Here is a 20855-nt window from a genome sequence, read left to right on the forward strand (position 1 = left end):
GCAAGAGGGCAGACAAGTGATATCAAAAGCAAACCTGCATCTGTTTGATAATTTTGTTGGACTTCATCTCTTTTGGGGCAAACTGAGTCCCCATAAGGTTTTGAAGACTGAGTCCTAATCCACAGGGAGCTCTACCAACAAGAATGCATTGTCGGTTTTGAGCCAGCACAATTGTGCACTAGGGAAGGATGATAACAGCCATAGTGAGAGCCCAGAGAGAGGGTGGACACCACCTGTCAGGGCCCAACAGGGTGGATCAAAGAAGAAGGAAGGCTGTATACCAAAATGGCTCCCATGAAACCGTGATTATGTTTATTTCCCTGATGTTAACTTGATAAACGTTTATCAGCCATGATACATTCTCTGAAACATGTAAGGAATTTGCAAGAGCTCACTGGGAAATGAGCCAGTTCTGCTATTTTGTCTTTTGTCATTTTGCTGGAGATGGAAAAGTGTACACACAGGTCATTCATAATGAGCAGTGCTGTGATAGTAAAATGAGTCGTTGTAACGAATAGCATTGCCCTGGACCATGATGTTGAAGCAGGTGAGATATGAGAAAGGAAGCTAATGGGTGCTTGGCCAGCAGGTCATCTGCCAAAGGGAAATGAAGAATTGTAGTAGTTACCTCAATAATTCTGGAAAAACAGAAACCCTCTCAATTTTCTCACTAATTGTGCCAGTTATCTATGCCATTTTGAATGTAGGCAGCTCGCCTACTCAAACACTGCAAACAGACCTATTGCTGGCAGATCTAAGGAAGGAAGGAGGCCAGATGACTCTCCAGATTTGATGCAAATGCCATATGTCATGTTTTCATTATTTTCAAAAGGAAAAAATTATTTGTCCCTTGGGAAGTTATTATGAATGTTTTGCCTAATCTAGTTATCTCTATTATAAAAGATAAAACAGGATTTTCTCATAAACATAACTAAATTTATTTAAACACCTGGGTAGCATCTAAATGCTCAGAATCTAATTTCTCTGAAGGAATCATATTCATAGACATAATATAGAAGAAATAGCTTTCGTAGTTTAAGAATGTAGGATCTGGAGGCAGATGATTAGAGTTTAAATCATAGCTTTACCAGCCATTAATCCCATCACTCTGAGCAATTCCCTTACCATCTCTGTGCCTCAGTTTCTACATCTATAAAATGGGACGACGGTTCCAGCATTAAAGGGATGTTGTGAAGATTGAACAGGTTTCTGTGCCTTGCCAATATTTAGTAAACATCAGCCAGTTTATGGTTTATACATCTTAGACACCTGTGTGTTCATATAGACGTATGATAGTTATTTGGAACAGTAAGTTATTCAAAGTACATTTCTTTTAATTATGAGTAAGTGGAAATTTTTGTAGAAATAGAGTTCATCAGGTGTCATCCTTGAAGAGCACAAAAATGACTACTTGATGTGGTTATATAATAACTTATGTTGTCTTCTCCTTTCCTTATGTTCATTCTGCTTTCATTCACTGTAATGTATTAAGGGACTGTATGTTCTTTCTAAAGTTTTTTCATGCTAGATTCAATAAATTCCATGTAGATCGTTTTTTACATTCTGATGTGACAGTTTCTATGACGCTCTGAGCAGGGAGAGATCTGCCAAGTGTCTGGGACTTACAGTATGAGGATTGGCATCTACGTCAGGAAGAGTAGGAAAGAATCAGAAACTCAACCACAGCAAGGGAAGCTTTGCTATGGTTGTTCGTTTATTTAGCATTTGTTTTATAGGCAGCACTAGGAGGCATTGCTAAGACTTCCTGCTGTGCCTTTTATAGGTAGAATATTAATAAACAGTCTTCCTATTTATTTATTCATGTTGATTCCCTTATCCATCATTAGGAAGCCCCTACTGATATCCTTGACCATTCCCTCAGCTCCCATCAGGCAAATCCACTTCTGAATTGGCAAAGACTCTAAATCTCTTGGTCCCTACATGGTATTTGATATTTTTTATATCCAAAATGTCCCTGTCTCTTTCTTCACTGGCTCAGAATATTGTTTCTAGTTCAGAAATCAATAGACTCCTCTTGTGACATGAGGCCTGAATATTTTCTGGTATTACATGGCTTTCATAATGGTGACTCTCCAGTGTAAGCCTTGGATAGTGTAGCATCCAGAGAAAAATCACTCATTCTTGGTCATTCATGGGAGCCTTGTTTTTCTCAGAACCCACATTAACCTGTCACCAAACAAATGGTCTGCAAACACTTAAGGAAAAGCGATCTAAAGAGTTGGCTCTTTCTTGGTAGCAGTCACCTATGGTTAGTGCTAATAAAGATTTAATTTTCCTCTTAATATAATTCTAATTGTGAGAACTATCCTATGATCTTGCATTTCTTATTCATCGTCCCTATCTCATCCGCTGAATTTCTAACCATTCTTCAAAGGGCAGCTTAAATACTATCTTTTTCTTGAAACTTCTGATCCTCTCACTGTATGCTCTTATAAGAAATTTTCTGCAGCTCTCCTATCACATCCTGATTTTTTTATCATAAGTATGTGCATACCTGTATGTTTTGAGAAATCAGAAACAGTACAAAATTTCTTTTTAGACTCTCCATAAACCTATTTTAAAGTAGTAGTGGCCTAATAAATATTTTTGACTAAATTGTAAAGCATCAGTTTTTTTATAAGCCTTCTAAAGATTCCTTTGCCAGAAATGATTTTTTAAAGACAGACCTTATTTGCCATCCATAATATCAAAAGGCAAGAAGCAGTGTTAATTATGTACTCTATGAGGTCAGGCCTTCAAGAGGGGTAGCAAATCTTTGCGCATACAATGATAGTGGAGTCGCTGTTCCATAGCTAATTACTTATTAGCCATTTCATTGCTAATTTGATTAATAACATTAATATAAACCTTGATGTTGATTTTGTAAAATGCATTACAAGATAGGTCAATATCCTGGCCCTCATTATATGGATGGGGAAAAAAGACATAAAAAGTTGACTTGATTGATTACTTCAAGGTTATTCTTTATGGTTGTGATAGAACAAAATAAAAATGCATCCTCGTCAATTGCTAACACACTAAATAGATCTGGCTGTAACACTGAGGACTAAGGAAATGTATGTCTTTGCTAAATATGCAGTGTATCCAGTACAAATTCAGAAAGTGTGCAGCCAACAGCATTTCCTAGCAATAGTCATTTCAAGATGGTGGACTGACCCACAAATAGAATTTGATTGACTGTCATATACGTGTGGAAAATGCTGGAAAGCTTAAGAAGATATTTCTTAAATATCAATTTGTTTTTTATAAAAGTTCTAAGATCATTTTATGTACTAATAGGCATTATGAATTTTCAAGATGGTGCTTTGGTATGGAGTCTTTCCAGATTTCTTTGTCTATGAAGTACTTTGTATGAAATACTGCCATATGCTATCCACGCTGCATGTTATCGCTGTGCTCCCAGGAGAAGCCTCTCAACCAGCTTCTACTAGCTGTCTCATTCTTGTGGTTCATTCTTTCTGTGGCAGTAACTGCTAGCTATTCACCAACATCAGGCCCTCGCTTCTCCAATAGGAGCTGATTAATGGCTGCCCAACTACAATTGTAACCATAGAACTAATTTCCCCATTGGGGTTGTATATGGAAATGATGTCCATAACTTACAAGCCTGGCCCAGAAAACCTCCTAGAAGTGCCCCTCCATGTTCTTCCCACTTCCCATGGCTGAACAGCAGATACTGGTGACATGTTGGAGGCTAAATGTTGAAGCAGAGCTAATACCCCGCCTGGATCTCTGAGAAACCGAGGGAAGCAGAGCCTGCATCATCCTGAGACACTCTCATTAGATGTTAGGAGGAAAGAAAACATTCTGTTGTATTTGAGCTATCACTCTTTGAGTCTATTTGTTATAGCAGTTTGTCTACCCTAACTAATACATTTACATTCCTGATTTTTCTTCCCCAAGTCAGATTCCTTTGCCACAAAAGTCCAGGACTCACCTCACACCTGGTTGCCTGGATTGATCTTCCTTTCTCACTGTCACCTTGCGAGTCCTCTAAGCTCTAGAGTTCAGGACTCTGAGTGGCTTTTCCTGCTTCTGGGTACCATCTTTTTCTCCTACCAGATACTCTGAGTTTGGAAGAAGTTCTTTTCTTTTTGCCAATCTTTGACACACACACGCACACGCACACGCACACGCACATACACACACACATATTTTCCATTAGCACATAACTCAAAATTAACACAATGGCTTTAATAAAGAGTTTATTACATTTTAAGTGCAATATATGTTCATTTTAAAAAGTTTAGAAAATATAAGTAAACAAAAATGAGAAAACAAAATTGCCCCTACAGTCACCATCCAGTGATAATCATTGTCCACGTTTTAGTATAGAACTTACTGGTTATAGAGGCGCCTGGGTGGCTCAGTCAGTTAAGTGTCTGCCTATGACTCAGGTCTCATGATCCCAGAGCTCAGCGGCTCCCTGCTCAGTGGGAAGCCTGCTAATCCCTCTCCCTCTGCCCCTCCCCCCACTTATGCTCTCTCTCACCCGTGCTCTCTCTCTCTCAAATAAATAAATAAATAATCTTTTTAAAGAAAGAACTTACTGGTTATATATAAATTAGTTAAGTTGAAAGTGAGAGCTTATGCTTATTTAAAACCACAGGTCTTCAACATTAAGAGCCTCTTAACTCTAGGAAACAAACTGAGGGTTGCTGCGGGGGAGGTGGGTGGGGAGATGGGGTAACTGGGTGATGGGCATTAAGGAGGGCACTTGATGTCATGAGCACTGGGTTTTATATGCAACTGATGAATCACTAAACTCTACCTCTGAAACTAACAATATACTATATGTTAATTAATTGAATTTAAATAAATTTTTTTTATTTTTTATTTTTTTAATATTTTATTTATTTATTTGAGAATGGGGGGCGGGGAGAGAGAGAGAGTATGAGACAGGGGAGGGTTAGAGGGAAAAGCAGACTCCCCACCGAGCAGGGAGCCCTATGCAGGACTCAATCCCAGGACTCCGGGATCATGACCTGAGCCGAAGGCAGTCGCTTAACCAACCGAGCCACCCAGGCACCCTTAAATAAAATTTTTAAAAAGTACATAAATATAAGGAAAAAACAAAACAAAACAGAAAACACAGGTCTTCTAATTTTTGTATGAATGAAATATACCTGAGCGTGCCAGGAAATTAACTGATTTTAAAGAAGGGTAAATGTCGACTTTTAGATGAATTCCAAAAATGTATGGGCCTGCAAGGTAATTCTCTTGTAAGTTTTCACCAGGGCTGACTTTCCATCCTCTCATTAGGCCAAAGGGATACATAGTTACTCGAGTTCTCTTGCAAAGCCCCATTCCGTAAAACCCACAATAGGATGAGCAAGTTGAGGGCAATGTACAGCTTTTTCTCATTTTACATTACAGAGCCTGACACCCAATGAGAGCACAGAAAATGCTTTTTGAATGTGTGAAAATAAACTTAAATTAGTTTGGCCATAGATAGTTTATAAATTCTGTCTTCAAGTATTTCTTGGGCAAATACTAATACAGCATCCTATACTAAATTGCCTGAGATTTGAGAATACTTTTATTGAAGAAGAAAGGAAAAAGCATTTCTAGAAATTTCTACCATGGTTATACTTGCTTCTCTGCTGATACTTTTTCAGCATTTTTGATTGTCTTTAACTTCTTTTCTGCCTTTTGGCATCATTGGCAGAGCCTAGAGCTCATCTGCAGACAGAAAATGGATTTCTACTTTTCTTGTGAAGATACACCTACTTTCTTACCTGCCTCTGGGCCTTACATTCTTCACTGGGGAAATGAGAGGGTTCAACTCAGTAGCCTCTGGTGGGCCTCCCTTATTCCGGCTTTTACACTCCAGGATTCTACAGATGTTTGCTCTGGTCAACAGAACATTTCTTAAAGATACTCTGGGAAGAAGAGGGCTGGGGCAGAACAACAAATTCATCTGGTGACTGCCATTGACAAGTGCCCGGAGCAATGCATCATTCTTAAAGAGCATCCTGTCCCTGCCGACAACTACGGGGGACTGGTACAGGGGTTGCTGCTGGAAAAGGCCTTTGTAGAATAATTTGTAAGTCCGTTTCAGTAGGATATCAGGAAGCAGGGCTGACAGTCAGGTGGAAGATAATCTTACATTCTTACATCAAATCTTTGAACTGCCTTAGGGATAGATCAAACAAGACACAGTGCAAACTTCCAGAAAAATCTTGCTATGGGGTAGCATTTTCAGTCATTCTATCATCAATACAACAGATTTCTTTTGACTTTCCAGAGGAGAATAGCCTTTACTTTGGCTGAAATAACTGTAAAATGCTTAGACTTTAGGCTGTCAGCTGAAATTTGAGGATTTAGGTGGCTTTATCCTAATAGTTTGTTCAAAGTCCTCTCCTTATGATAGCCAGCAGAGGGGCTGCATCCCTCTGCCTTTACAGAAATGTTTGAGGCTTGAGGTTGGCCTGTGTCTAATTAATCTTCCTTTTACCTCAGAACTGGCCACTGACTTCACAGAAATGCAGAGGATAACTGAATAGGGCCTCCTGCTCTGCCTACCCCCAGCCTGTCCTTCAGACCACGCTCTACATTCAGCCCAGGCCTGACGCTTCAGGTGTCCCGAAATCACTTTCAATCTGAAAGTCTGGGTCACTCACCACTCTTGCAATTGGACTGGTTTCCCATTTCAGATCCAGGGTCCAACCAATGTTTTTGTCTACTCTTGAGCAAATGGAATTCTGAGCATCTTGAAATCAATCTGCTTAACATCTCTGGACCTATGGCTTTTCTGCAAGCTGAGCCTTTTAAAGTTTTCCATTGAAAAATGTCTTTAGATGTTGCTGGAATCTGTAGGGAGTAAGTAGAAAATGGGAGAGGATGCTTTACAATTATGAGGTTTGAAAAGTTCTGCTTAGATCTCTCCAAGAGTTTTTCCGTCTTTTACTAGGGGGTGCAGACTCACACAGGTCTACTGAGGATAGGGAACAAATGGACAATGAGAAGCAGGCTTGCAGTCTCTCATGTGTATGACCAGGTAAGAAAACTGAAGGTGAAAGAAACTTATCCAACTAAAGAGAACTGGGTGGAAATGAGGCTCAGAATCTGGGCGATGCCCACCCGCAACACCTTCCCTCAGTCCTTGGCTTAGTCTGCACCCAAACCTTGCACACGGCAGCTGTGTCAGGGAAGTGGGTGAGCCTACCCAGAGCGCCTCCAGGGCCAGATCACCTCCCGGCCCCTACCCACCTCGTCACAGTTCTCCTTTTACCTCTACCTTTCCCCTACTTCTCTGTTTTCTTCTTCCTCAACCTGGATGCCATCAGCCCCTCCCCCTGTCTTGCAACAAAAGGGAAAACATAATCATAGTTTAGCTGTTTGGCCAATTGGTCAGTCAATTAGGACCTACTGCAGGTACTTACTTAGCCAAGCGTCAATGTGCCAACTAGTGGGACTACAGTGGATTGACGCAGAGCCCAGGAAGAGCGAGCTGGAGAGCTCTCTGGAATCTGACACAGATGGCCAGGAAAGAGCAGAAGCTTGTATTATGAGGGTGCTTTTCTTAATTTTGTCACTGTTATCTATCCTCCCACAAACCTTTAATTCATGCTGTTATGTAGAGATAGAGAAGTCAAATCCTGGTATCTAGCAAATAGAGCTGCAGTCCAATTTGGTGATAACCTATCCATTGCTAAAACTTGCAGCCCCAGTCTACAGAGAAGGGAAGTGTGATATCCTGATAGAGCAAAATAAATATGACCTTGAGAATGAGACCTGGGTGCCGTTTACCAGCATCACCACTTGCCCGCTGTGGCTTCATGGGCAAGTTGTTTCCCGGTTTCCTTCTCCATAAAATGGACATCATGATACCCATCTCATAATGCCATTGTGAGGAATAAAGTCTCATAGTAAGTGCTCAACACATATTATCTCCTCTCTTCTTTGCTTTATCCAGGTTAAGCAATGGCTCTCTAGGGTAAGGGGATGCCCTACCCATGGGTGACAGGGTATGAAAGAAAAGTGCTCATTCCCAGCTACCCCAAGATTCTCTCTGTGTTCACCTGAGCACTGTGCTGGGCTTTAATTCATCTTTGGGGTAGGTAATATGGGGAGAATGGATCCTACAAATGGCAGATGTCCACTGACCAATCAGAGGCTGACTGAGGACATTGGCCAGAACCCAGCAGGGAAGGGATACAGTGAGAGAAATCTTTTCACTACCTGTGATACCTTGGATTATACTATTAGAGAGTTATTCCTTTGACTGAAGGCCTTTGTTGCCATAAAAATTCAGATATTCCCAAGAGAGCAGCACATGAAACCTTATCACCCATTTGCACAGTTCATTTTTCAGTTACGCTATTATTCTCAGTAATGGTATTTTTTACCTTTATGAAATGTCACATGCCCAGGTGCATTCATTTTATAGAGATTTAAAGCTGATAACCTGAACCAAAATGCACATTTTTGGTGTTTTATTTTTCTTTTTTGCAGTAATTTCAAAGGTGTAACTGAGCTTAGCTGTAAATTACTGGTTTTAGCTCCTCGTGGCAGGTAGCATTTGATCATTGACAACTCTGTTTTCTTCATTGTTTGACTAAAATCTCCACAGCCTCTATAAATATGTAAATTACCAAAATCACTAGTTTTCCATTATTTCTGCCCCTAAGCTGCTTAAAATGTTTCTATATTCCTACATTTACAGTGCAAAACAGAACAGCAGGTGACAGCCGAGTTTGACTCTATTATCGAACCTCTATTTAGCAGCTACTTGTTTCAAAGTTTCTGATAATACATATTTCCTGGGGTAGGCTCCAGGTCCCGGGCTGTTGCTGGCAAAGGCCAGGCTCCAGCCGTTACCGGACGGGAAAGCAAGAATGCGTGTGTGTTTGTACAGAGACAGTGGAGATCTCATGCTACATGCATTGCTGGTTGTGAACTGCGATTTTATGACAGAGGAAGCAAATGGGATTCTTTTTATTGCTTTTCCTTCAATTGGTAGGACTCAAGTAATGAAGCTGACATGGTGTCTATGTATGGCTGTGTTATCCTCTCCTGATTCATTGCCCCTTAAGTTAATCTGTCATGAGCTGGATCATTGGGTCTCCATGTGGGCTTTCACCACGTTGTGCAGGAAAGGGGAAAAACTGTATGTCACATATGTATTCATAGAAATTTATATAGATACACATATGTGCATATATCTTGAGAGAAATCCACATAGACTCTGAAAAAAAGGAGAAAATTGTAGGAAATGGGTCATTGACAGGAAAGCCCAGAGAAGGGATCCTGGGATTTGTTTACCTAATTCAAACCCTCGTGCCAAGCATGAGAAATATATTTCTGTTATGCCCGCACAACACGTCTGCCTCAGCCCCGAGAGTGAAAGTGTACAATTTCAATACCAAATGCAGGCTAGGCCTGCAATAGTCGTCCATCTAAAATAGGCCTTGACGGGGATGGGGCAGGAACCATCAATTCGTGAATGTGTTTCTTTGGACCTTGGAGGCTGCCTCTGCATGCCAAAGTCCTAGAAGAATCTGCATGAGATCCAAGTACATATTGTTGATCTCACTGATAATGAGAGCCCATTACATTTGTATAGTATTTCATGCCTTTGAAAATGTTTCCATGGTCTCTGTGGAAACCTGCGGGATAGAAAATTTGGTAATGTCCCCACTTGACATATGAGAAGACAGATTCAAAGAAATTAAATAACACATAATTACTTAGTGGGAAATGAGCTAGAACAGGCATTAGCAAAATATGGCTGTGTTTCTCTTCCTGTTTTTCTCTTTTCCTTTGTTCCATCTGTCCTTGTAAATAAAGTTTTATTGGAAACTTTAAGGTGGAACAGTCACCTTCATTCATTTATATCTCATCTATGGCTGCTTTCAAATGATAATGGCAAAGTGGAGTAGTTGTGAAATAGACCTTATGGTCCTAAAAAGGCCTAAAATATTTACCATCTGGCTCTTTACCTAAAAAGTTTGCCAACGTTGAGCCGGAACAGAGGTCCCTCAGGAATGCACCTTCAGACTAAGATGATGAAGCCAGTTCATGTTACACAAGAGGAACTTTATCAGGTGTCCTTGTGCACCCAGCACACAATGCTAATGACATGAATTATCCCCATCTAAACATATTCAGCTCTTAAATATTTTATTGTGTGGTGACAATTTGGTGGAAAAACAAAGAAGAATGTTTTGGAGAATTTTTTTTTTTTTTTTTTTTTTTATTCATAGAACTTCAGGAAATTATCATCCAACCCTTGAGGACTATTTCCCAGTCTGGTAAAGAAGAGTGTGGTCAATGTTGTTTTAAGTTCTCAATTACCACACTTAGCCCATTTAAGTAGCAGAAATCCCCTCAAAAGGAATCGCTTTCTCACCAAAATGAATGGCACCCAGGTGGCACTCTGCTCTCACACAGTGTTGGGTGCTCCTCCCGGGGCCACCTTCCAGGGAGCCAGCTGATAGGATGTCTGACAAGTGGCATTCCTGGGAAGAGATGCCTCCTGAGGTCATACTCAGCTTGCTCTCCAAAACAGCTGATCTTCCTTCCTGCAAGAAGTGGGGCTAGGAGGGACGTGGGAAGGGGGAGAATGTGCAAGTGAGAGAGGAACTAGGAATATTCTCTGCCAGAGCCATGTCCACTTCCACCTCTCAGGCCAAGCGAGCCCATACCCTCTGGACTTCCCAGCCTTTCCTCTGTGACCCTGGCTGCTCCCCAGTAGAAAATATTAGTGAACCTGGATTTTTTTGTGCCTCTTGGCAGACAGTACTACCTGGCAATGCTAGTCACATTTTCAAAACCAGAATCTCTTTGTGATGTTTTCTCTGGAATTTAATGTTCTGTCAAATACTGCATGAGCTTCTTCAAGTTAGGTGAACATTATCCATCATTGACTTAAGCCTGTTGTTACCTCTGGGCAAAATTATTCTTTAAAGACCTGCATGTAACTGAACAGAAATGCTTACAAAGGGATAGAATTGTGAGATGTTTTACTGTGACCTGTTATCCTCAAAATACCTATAGAGAGTGAGTAGGAAGCTCCCCATGGATTTTGCCTTATCTGGTTGACTATAAAGATGCAGCAACAACATGGTTTTTTTTTTTTTTTTAGCAGAGATGTTTATTGCTCAGAGAACTTTCCCTGCCTGACTCCTTCTCTGACTGTTATCCATTGTCTTCCAAAGTCAGGATTCATTGGTCAGCTCATCAGAACTTCAGGCTTTGACCAGGTAAAATTAACACATCAGTTCACAAGTCAGAGTGAAGAGGGTTTTTGACGATTCAGTCCATGTCCCCGTTTCACATATGAGAACATAGCAGTTTAGGACTTTGTTACTAGCATATCACTGCTTAGTGCAAAGCCAAAACCGAGACCCAAATTTTGGACCCACTACTCCATACTCCTGCGACCAATGGGGCAAATACCTAAGCAATCTCCAGCCAGTCCCTTCCATCTAATCCAACAGCAGCTTTCTCAGAAACACCTTTTTCTTTGACTAAGATCACCCTTTTTTCTATGATATCTAGACCGAGCTATTTCTAAGATGATGCCATGACTTGATTATTCCAGTTATCTCTTGCTGTGTAATAAACCACTCAAGAACTTAATGGCCTCATATGATGATCATGTGTTGTCGTTCATGAATCTGTGGGTCAGGTGCGTAGCTGATCTGGATCAGTCTCAGCTGATCTCAGGGGGCTAGCCATGTATAAGCTGGCAGCTATGGGGTTGGTTGGGCCTGGCTGATGGAAAAGGGCTTCACTCACTTGTCTTGTGACCGGTTAGCTAAGGAGGATGGATGCTACTGGGCCACATGTGTCTAGTCATTCATTAGGCTAGGCCAGGCTTTTCACATGGCAGTGGTAGGTTTTCAAAAGAGTGAGTGTAAGTATGCAGGGACACTGGAGGCCTAGACTAGGAACTGGAACACCATTGCTTCCCCCACATTCTGTTGGCCAAACCAGTCAAAAGGCGAACCTAAATACAAAAGATGGAGAATGACATGCCATTTCTTGGTAGGACAAATTGCAAAATTATAAAGCAAAGGGTATGGGGAATCACATATATATATATCTCATATATATACTTATATACCTATATAAGTATAAAGGATAAAAATAATTTTAGGTTCATTTCTAGATATCTAGGCATTTAACCTTCAACTCAGCAACCCTACATTTAGGAATTTACCCTGAAGATACACCTCCAACTATAAGAAAATACATATGCATAAGGTTATTCATTGCAGGAGTATTTATACTTGCCAATACCAGAAACTACCTAAATATCCAAGCATAGAGAGTGATTGAATACATTATGGAACATATACACATTCGATTACTATGCAACTGGGAAAAATATGAGAAAGACCTCTAGGAACTGATATACAGTGATTTCCAGGAGCGATTGTTAAGTGAACACACTTAAGTACAAAAGAGCATATGTTTTTATCTAAGAACTAAGGGAAAGTTCGTTAGCCTCAAAGGGTGGGAGAGAACTGGGCAGGACAGAGATGATACAGCAGAGTGTAACCTCCTCTTAGTATACCTTGTATCGTCTTTTTTTTTTTTTTTTAAAGATTTTATTTATTTGACAGAGAAAGACACAGCGAGAGAGGGGAACACAAGCAGGGGGAGTGGGAGAGGGAGAAGCAGGCTCCCAAGGAGCAGGGAGCCCAATGCGGGACTCGATCCCAGGACCCTGGAATCATGACCTGAGCCGAAGGCAGACGCTCCACGACTGAGCCACCCAGGCGCCCCACCTTGTATCGTCTTAACATTTGGAAGCATGCTACTGTTCTATATATTCAGAAAATAAAATTAAATCAGTAAGAATAAGAAGGATTAAAAAACTAAAAATGAAAGCAGTTGAAACAAGTGAACCCAATTATATTTCAGATGAATTTCTCAATCACACTAAAGAGAAAAAAAGGAAGAATGAATCCAAGCCACAAATTATGAACACAGTATTTGACTGCGTATCCGCAGTATTGAGCAGATGGCCGTAGGGGTAGAATTTATAAGCAAATCCTTAGCTCTCTCATAGGTGTGGTCCTCAGATTTTTGCAGTGGAATGGGGGAAGCAATTTTGAATCAATTTTAAATATATCATGAGATTGCTCACATGAGTAAATGAGAAAGAAGGGTCATGCAAATATGAAATAGGGAAGATAACAAAGAACCCTGTAGGAATGGATGGAAATTAGAGATTTATGTGAACTCATAATTTCTTTTAAAATATTTTACATTTATATATAGATATTGATATTATAGATATATAAAATGACATACATGCACACATGTATATGCATGTATGTGTGCATTTATGTACATACTTATGAGTGTGGGTGTGTGTATGTATGCACATATCCCTAGCTTATTCACTACTGGGAGACATCTCATGAACAGTGAGCACAGGTAGCTCCCAGATCTTCATCTTCAATACCATTCCCCACTTGAAGGAACCAGGGCCCCTTGGAAGAATGAGTGACTGCAGGGTAGGGCAGGAGAGAATGAGACTGGAATATTTTGTCATGCTAGAAAGTAACAAGGTACTGAAAGAAAAGAAAACACAAAAGATGGCCACAGGGACATAGAAGCCAGCAATTAAGGGGATTTTTGTGGGTAGATCTGGAACAATTCGAGTACCAAAATCATTAAATACCATAATTAGTTATATATCATTAAAAAAAGGAATTCATGCCTACATCGCAATAATAATTTGATAAATCAATGGCATAAAAGAAGGTCTCTTGTATACACTGAATGCTGAGTAGAAGGAGTGCTGAGTTGGAACGTCAACATTTTATAAACATCACAGTAAAGATTGGATCAGGCAAAATCATCAAGAGTTGATAAATTTGGGGGGAAATTTTGATGAGAAACATGGCCTTATCATGTTTCCCCATTGACTTTTTTTAAATGTAAAGGAAAAAGTTATATAGTACAGTGTGTGTGTGTATATATATATATGTATATACATATATATATATATATACATATATATATAATTATATAGTGGAGTAATCAGAGTATACCTTGACTGGGTGATTACAATTAATGCCAACAGTGAGACATGTGCCTTCAGATGTGATACCATGAGAAGAACATAACATCACCTGTGTAGCATTCCAGATGAGGATTTCAACATGAGGAAAAGTCACACCAAACATAATGATGGGGTAAATTTTTATGTTAAAAAAATGAAAGTAAGGGGTCTATATTCTTCAAATATTTCCATATCACAAAAGGCAAAGAAATGCTGAGGACCTGTTCTAGATCAAGACACATGACAGCTAAATCTAATACCTAAACCTAGACTAGATCCTGTACTGGAGGGGGAGAAATGCCACAAAGGATGTGATTGGGTCAATTGACACAATTGGAATATAGAGTAAGAGCTTGGCAGCAATGTTAAATGTAATGAAGTTGAAAACTCTTCTGCGGTTACATAAGAAAATATCCCTATTTCCACAACATACACACTGAAGTATTTAGGAGAAAGAGCCATGATGTAAGTCATACCCTCAAACATTTCTAAGAACGTAATGATATTTCATTTCTGTATTTATTGAAAGAGACAGTCTACAAATGGTAAAGCAAGTGGGGTAAATTCTAGGTGAATCTTATTTTTGCAGTTTTTCTATAAATTTAAAATAATTTCCATTTTAAAAGTTTAAAAAAGATTATTTAAAAAAAAGACAACTTAGTTTGAATACTGTTCCACTACCAACTAGTTATGTAACCCAGGACTCATTACTTAATTTCTCTGATCTTCAGTTCCCTCATTAGTGAAACAAGAATACTACCTTTTTTGTCGCCTCTTGAGGATAACATAGTACAAAAGGGTTATTAAACATTTTCTAGGTGACTAGAAAAGCTGCTGGCCCCATGTAGCGGTCATTCCACAATTGGCAGCTTTTCTGTTCACATCTCATCATACTCAGGTTATCTTTTACTTAGCTGCTTTCCTGGTGAATATCCTCTATTTGAAAGTAATTTGAAAGCTTTAAGAAGGAAGAACATGTTTTATAACTTCAGAAGGTGAGCACACAGTGGGCCAACAATTGAGCTGAAGTAGTTCAAAGTGGACCAGAGGTGGGCAATGACTTAGTTCAGTGCCATGACTGTCTCCTGGGAGAATGGCATGCACTGCTCATTTATCACTACATTGTCCCATTGGTGGAGGGAGAAGCCCTCAAAGAACATAGTACTTCAAGAAGCTACTAGATACTAATTACTATTGACTGAGCTGTCTCTTTCCCACCAAAATCCAGAGGCCTCATATGGGAGGGAAGGCTGGGAGCCACGTTCATCGCATGGATCTTTTTTTCACAGTGAGGTCCATTTGTTCTTTTAGGACATGAGTTATAACTTTGGAGCCATGATGTTACTTAAAATTTGAAGTGAGTAACCATGCATCAGCACTGAAATTCTCCCAGTCCTAGTGGAAACAGACACCAGAAGACCATGAGCATCAACATGCCCCACTGATTTATGGTAGGGAAGGAGAGCGAGATTTATAACCCTGGCACATGGCAAATATTCCTTGGCACTAGCATTCAGAATATTCATGTGTTCCTGCGCTTTTATATTAAACATCTGCTTTTAGCTCTTTGGGGGAGAAAATAGCAACAGTTTTCCTTTGGAAAGACCTGACCATAACGACTGATTGTCTAAATGCATGTGGAATACCAATTCCCATTTTGAAATTAGTTTTAGGTCTTGACTTTTAAAATGGCACTGCTTCATACATTCCGTTGTCCCTTCTTCCTCCTCTTCATAAATACCTTTCAAGGAATATAGCATCATAAAAATTCATAGAAGATTTAAGGAATTTATTTCATCAATCCTCCTCTGAGGCATGGAGAGGTTACATGCCTTGGTGAACACACACAGTTCGTGAGCATCAACACACCACGAATCCAAGTACCTGCCTCTTGTCCAGTGCTATGTTTAATCCCGTGATTTTTACTAAATCCCTTTTTATAACAATGATCTAGTTGCTTGTGATTTAATTTTCAACATCTATTTGACTAAACTTAAAAATCACTTTAGGCAAACTATTTAACACCATATAATTGAAAAGACTGTCAACCTCAACTCTTTTCTCCAAATTTCCATTATACCGACCCAGAGCCAATGGTTCCAAGAGGTAATGCTGGTAATAACAAGGAAAATAGGCAAAGAGTACTTGAATCAGAAGTGTATTACATTTAATAACATCTGGAAGGAGAACATAACTGTGTGTAATGGCATTCAGTCTGAGTCTCTGAAGAGAATTTCTTCTCAGGAATAATACAGAAGCTCTGTAGGTGGTTAGGAACATGTCAGATATTGACATGAAAAAATACAAAATGGTTCAGAACTAAAATACATCTTAGATTTCCCTAAACTATAATCTCTACTGTGTTACTGTCTCTGTTATAATTCTTTACAAATACAGGGAAAAACAAAGCATTATTAAGCATCTCTAACCTGAGTTGCTTCAATTCAGACCTTTAGACATACCCACATTTCTTCAACTCATTCGTATATTTATCATTAACCACGTATTTATTGAGTGGCTCTTCTGAGCTGGGCATTGGTCCAAAAAAAGAAGCTGTGGAACAATCAGTGCTCTTATAGAACTTAGAGATGAGAAGCAAAACAGGCTAGCAAGAAATTACAGTCAAGTGAGAAAGTCACCTCTCCTGGGTCTTTATAAATCTGGTTCAATTACTATATCAGAGAACACTTTAAAAAATAATAATAATAAAAGGGAGGGATAAAAAAACACAACCACACACACACACCCAAAGAAGCAAACCAAATCAAAACCAGAACGAGAAGTAGGTAAGTGTCCCTAAAGGAAAGTCAGGGAAATGTGTCAGGATTGGAATACCGCCATTTTGTAGGAATCCATGACAGCTTGATATCGCCACAGCACCCCCATGGTGAGCTCAGCTATTTTTGCTTCTTAAAAGGGTTAAATATTCTCAAGTCTAAACTAGGGTCAAAATCATGGAGTTGAGGTTTAAACTTGAAAGATCCCATAGAGACCTAGTCTAACTCATCATTTCCCATGGAGTGACCTCAGGGTGATGACATGGCCGCTTCTAGACCACACAACTATATTCACAGTACATACAGAAGTTTCATTTTATCCCAAACCTCTGTGCACTTGATAGAAGTGATTCTGCATCAAAGGACAACTGCCCCACTGACATTTCTTAGGCCAGATGCCTGTGTCCTCCAGGCCCTTTGCCCATAGACTTGTCACTTTTGACCCACAGTGAACTGAGACCTCAGATTTACTTCTCTCTGAACACATCATGATACTTCCTTTAACTCTTAAAAAGGAGAAAGCATTTTGCAAAATATTTCATTATGGAAAACAATACAAAGTAAAATAACACAGCATAAGATTGAAATATTTCGCACGGTCAGATATGATCCTGAAATGATGATGGATCTCATGACAGAAAACACATTTAAAAACTCAGTTGCGGGCGCCTGGGTGGCTCAGTCGTTGAGTGTCTGCCTTCGGCTCAGGTCATGATCCCGGGATCCTGGGATCGAGTCCCGCATCGGGCTCCCTCCTCAGGGGGGAAGCCTGCTTCTCCCTCTCCCCCTCCCGCTGCTTGTGTTCCTGCTCTCGCTATCTCTGTCTCTGTCAAATAAATAAATAAAATCTTTAAAAAAAAAAAAAAAAAAAAACTCAGTTGCATTTGCTCTGACAGGAACCATAATAACTCAATTTTTTTTTTCCTTTAAGTATAGAATCACCTCCTCTTAGATCCCTTCCCCATACAGGCATTCTCCTGACTGGACCTAGCTCCTCGCCCTGCATCCCTGGTCCTCCCTGCACATCCCTGCTCTCTTCCATCTTTCTGCCTTCCTCGGAAGACTGAACCTCTCCAAACCTGGATGGTAATTTCCACTGTGTGTCAGCAGGGCTAACGGCCTGGCACATCTAGTACCCACTAGAACTTTTAAGGAAACTAAAATAATTCAAAGCAGTTACAAACATTTTCATGCTTTTTGACTAATTATTGCTACGTCTTGTCATGTGGGAAAAAATACATCTTAGAGTATATGTGGATTGATAGGGAAAATTTCTCCTCTTGTTTTAAAGCTTAAGGTGAATCTGCCCTTCTCCCTCCAAAAAAACAGAAAGAGTGTATTCTTACCTGTATCTCTAGGTTAGAGTTCTGATTTAAATATGATGGGCATGAGTTAGGGATAGAATGAAGAAGGGTATATCTTGGATAGTCGAATGGAATTCCCCGATCAGTTCTGCTATAATTAATAAAGAATTTAAAGCTAAAAATTCAGACATTCAATGATGTGTTCAATAACTCGTGCTGGGATCTATTTTTTCAGTAATGCTTATCTTTCCAAGGGGCATAGTTAAGTTCTCCAGTACTCTGTAAATTATTACAGAAATTACAAATCTACTAGAAAATCAATACAACTAATTGTAAATTAATAGATTTCTAAGTGTGAAGGAGCGTGTAATACTGTAGATGAGTTCTTTAAAGAACATGCCAGTTCCAGCATCAAGGGCTCAGGGCTCCAGCTGTTTCATGTGACATCTTCAAGTGTAAACACATTTCTTCCCCCCAACTCTCCCCCTTCACCCCCTTATTTCCCACTGATTTAGTCTGCCACTGCAGCAAATAACATTTCCATTAGCCACCTACTGTTAAATCGCAGAGTAACTGTGATAAAAAAAAAAAAAAAAAAAATCCAACATGCAAACAAACCAATAGAGAAGCAACTGGGGTTACCGTCTGTCTCAAATATTTTTCATGGGGCCCACCAGTGTTCAAACTAAAAGCAAACAACATGCGAAGTTAGATAAATTGGATCTAATAGGGAGCTCCAGAATGTGCATTTACAACGAGTGCAAATCTGAATTGAGGGCATTTATAATTCTGTACTTGATATGCTGAACAAATCATCTTTACTATTATATTTGTGTGTCCATGAGTTTTAGCATGGGACTAGTTATTTTTATGTCAATACCACATCACTGCCTATCAATTTTAGGCAATGAAGGGCTTGTCAATAAAAAGACCAGTAATTGTCATAATCATATTAAGGTAATCAATGAGAATGTGGCATGGCCATGTTCTGCCATATGCACTTGGGTGAATGCAAAAGAAATAATGTAACTTTACATTAATTTAGCACTTCAAAAGTTATAAAGTGCTTTTGGTTTAGAGTTTAGTTTTATAGCCATAAATTGGGACAGATCTAAATACCATTCTACCAAAGAGAAAACAGCTTCAGAGAGGTTAGGAAACCTCCTTTGGGTCTACAGCTGGTTACTAGGAGAGATGCTTTCATAGAACTAACAATCTCATGTCGGGGGGGTAGTTGCATAGCATGGGTGGTACCCTGTATCAGTACGTAATGTGGTTACATAATTGTATTTGGAAGTTAGATAGCTCAAAGTCAAGCTCTAGGTTTACGTAATAATGCAGGTACCACCTGGACTACTGGCAAGAGGGGCTGGAGAACATGCAGGGACACTAGTCCCAGGCAGTCACAGCAAACAGCAGCAGAGGGGCGAGGCACATTGGTTTAAACACACCATCTCCCCCCAGACTTTCTTCTGTCTTGACATGGGCGATGGTTAGGCTGGCCCCAGTCTTTACTACTCTGTGGTTAAGGAACTGGCGAGATGCTTAGAGCAGAGATGCAAAGCCAGTATCATCCTGGCCAGTACAGCTGGTCAAAGGCTGGTTGCTTCCCTTTTCCATATACCTGTGGTATTTGGTGACTCTGCCCTCAAGGCAGTTTCAGGGTAGGGCCTAAAGGTAGGGCCAGGGCAATGGGAACTGGGAATGTATACAAAAAAGTACAAAAGGAGTTTGCTTACTTGGCCTTAGGTAGAAGGTCTGGGCAGGGAACCAAGCGTAGCCAACACTGCTAGTTCAGTAGAGGAAACCTCTTTTTAGCTAAAGTTTTGGCCAAGAGAATCTCAGCATAATCAGAGTATGGCTACTGCATTTTTAGTTCATCAGCAATGAGCAGCTTTAATAGGGTACACTGATGCTAAAAAAAATTTTTTTTAAAGATTTTATTTATTTATTTATTTGAGATAGAGAGAGAAAGAGAGCACAAGCAGGGCAGAGGGAGCGGGAGAAGCAGGCTCCCCTCCAAGCAGGGAGCTCGATGCGGGGCTCCATCCCAGGACCCTGAGATCATGACCTGAGCCGAAGGCAGACGCTTAACCAACTGAGCCACCCAGGTGCCCCCACTGATGCTAAAATTTTAATGTAATTTAACTAAGTCATAAAGATACTGCATATTATGATTATTTGACATTTATGGTCTGTAATCCTGTATATGCCATGTGCTTCTCAGAACATAAATCTGATCTGAAAATTTAAAATCTAAGTTGGCTAACTAACTTGAGCCCCAGGTTCTGTTCCAGCATTCACTCTTCATGAGAAATAGACAATTCAATGTATATAACCAGACCAAACCAAACTAAAATAAAACAAATCCATAAAACCCAAGGTGAGGTTAGGGTTTTTTGTTTGCTTAATTTGTTTTGTGTGTTAAGTTAAATTTCTAGGGGCACCTGAGTGGCTCAGTCAATTAAGCATCCAGCTCTTGATTTTGGCTGGGGTCTTGATCTCAGGGTTGTGAGATTGAGCCCCACTTCAGGGTTCGCACTCAGTGCAAAGTCTGCTTAAGACTCTCTCCCTTTCCCTTTGCCCCTCCTCATGCTCACACTCTCTCTCTCTCTCTCTCAAATAAATAAATAAAATCTTTAAATTAAACTTCTATAACTAGAGCTGTGGTAAATTCAGATTCAACCCTATCTTCTATTCCTTTCAAATCTGTAATTCCAGATGGTA

This window comes from Leptonychotes weddellii, chromosome 8, assembly GCF_054177405.1.
Source record: "Leptonychotes weddellii isolate Sample4059 chromosome 8, ASM5417740v2, whole genome shotgun sequence".
Classification (NCBI taxonomy): Eukaryota; Metazoa; Chordata; class Mammalia; order Carnivora; family Phocidae; genus Leptonychotes; species Leptonychotes weddellii.